Source organism: Haliaeetus leucocephalus, unplaced genomic scaffold, assembly GCF_000737465.1.
Source record: "Haliaeetus leucocephalus isolate CR32 unplaced genomic scaffold, Haliaeetus_leucocephalus-4.0 Scaffold932, whole genome shotgun sequence".
Classification (NCBI taxonomy): domain Eukaryota; kingdom Metazoa; phylum Chordata; class Aves; order Accipitriformes; family Accipitridae; genus Haliaeetus; species Haliaeetus leucocephalus.
In genome coordinates, this window is record NW_010973368.1 from 10,102,162 (window position 1) to 10,104,083 (window position 1,922).

At 58.5% G+C, this 1,922-nt stretch overlaps 1 non-coding gene across 1 annotated transcript; it reads right to left on the reverse strand.

The window, feature by feature from the left end:
- Nucleotides 1-1,775: 1,775 nt before the first annotated feature.
- Nucleotides 1,776-1,848, reverse strand: TRNAT-UGU. The gene has a single exon. It is a non-coding gene; the product is annotated as a tRNA-Thr (tRNA).
- Nucleotides 1,849-1,922: the final 74 nt, after the last annotated feature.

Below are 1,922 nucleotides of genomic sequence, written 5' to 3' on the forward strand. Positions count from 1 at the left end.
CCCCGCCGCGCCCCGAGCGCCGAGGGCCGGCGCCGCGGGGCCCCGCCGGGGAGGCGCAGGGCCCCTCCTGACGTGGGGTGCCGTAGCTCCCACTCACGCTTCCGGACCGCTCTGAGGGCACGCCTAGCAGCCTGTCGGCGGTCTAGAAAAGCCTCCGTGTACACGCAGCCCGTACGCGTACAGCTGCCACAGACGGGAAGAGCTGAAGCCTGTTCCTAACATACCTCGTGGCTGTGGGGAGCGGAGCAGCCGAGCACCACGCGCATGAAGCGTCACGGCCCCATCCCCTCGAACGCAGCACCGATGGCGCTGGGCTCTGCCGGGCCCAGCTGCGGTGGCAGCTCCTGCGCCTCCGCTCTGGAGGATCCTGCGACAGACCGAACAAACTAGGCAGCCTTTTCAAGCACGCGCGTGACTGCTTCTCGAGACCGTCTGTGGCATCCCAGGGATCTGATGATGCTCTGGTTGGTCACGGCGAAACCCACCGCCCTGTCAACGGAGAAACGCAGTACCCAGCCTTCGACCAGACCCCCCCGGAGAGAACAGATCCCTCAAGGGATGGGTTTGATTACTGCCTCCGTGAACCTGACGCAAGGACTCCGGGAGGACTGCCGAACCAAGGAACCGGCTAGGGTGAGAGTCAACTGGTAACACTGAGATCAGGACCAAGCACTGTTTTCCCGGATAGGACGGGGAGGCAATGCTGCGAACAAGGAGTCATTCCAAGCAAACTCTTCTGTGCAAGAACCCCAAAGCACAGCAAATTCAAATGCGTTTCGGGCCTCGTGGCATAGCACGGCTGCTACCATAAGGGGCAAACAGCCTGTCAGCCCCCTGCTCCTCTCACGACGGCAGTGGCAACTCATGCTGCCCCGTGCATCACCACAGCTTTGATCTACTCTCAGCAGAGAGAGGAGGCCGGAGAGAAGCTGTCACAGGAGCCGGGAGGGTGTAACACAGGCTGCGGTGCTACGCCACAGCCCACGCATCTTTCTCGACACATCGAGCCGCAGCCTCCAGCAGCTGCCTGCCTGTTCAGCAGCTCTGCCACGGTTTGAGCCCCTTGCAGCACGTGCGCCGCAAGTGTTGTCCTTTCCCCTCTCCAAAGCACGTGTATTAATTTGCCTGCTTGATGTCAGTAACAATTGCTGTGGTGTTTGCAGTGCTAGAAACTAAATGCCCTGCTCACAAGATTTCTGAGAAAAATGAATGCATATTTTTAAAGTGTGGTGCTCAAGAGGATTTGTGTGGAGGTTTCTAGCTCTTTCTATAACCTAAAAGAAACAAACAAAAAGGCAAAGAATTATTACACCTCCTCTGTCCAGCCTCCAGCACAGAAATAAAACCAACTGGTCAGCTTGCCTGACAAGCTGTGAAGAGTCAGATAATCCTGTCCAGCTTATTCTCCACTCAGGGGCAATTTGTTCCTTTTAAACCCCTTAACAGCATTTTGCCAAAGCTCCCATCAGGAAAATCGTGACGTGAGCTGCACAAATATTTACTGAGCCATCCCCACGCGGCTTCCCGAAGCGCTTATTGTTCCCCCCCCCCCGCTCCCCCGCCAGCACGAAGCAGAGCCATGAGTTAATTCGGTGCCCAACATTATTGCTAGCACTCATATTTTACCAAGAGCGTTTGTTTCCAAAGCATTCGTCTTAATAACAAGCCCACGGAGCCCGCGCGCGCGCTCTGGTCCGCCACCACCACCACCACCCCCCCCCAAAATTGGGCTCGTCGCCTGCGGATGCGGGGCGGGGCCACCTAAAAATACGCGAAGGCCCCAGCGAGGATCGAACTCGCGACCCCTGGTTTACAAGACCAGTGCTCTAACCACTGAGCTATGGAGCCGCCGCTCGGAAGCTTCCCCGGCGCTCCCTAACGGCCCGGCGCAAGCCTTCCCGCCGCCCCCTGCCGGGCGCCCC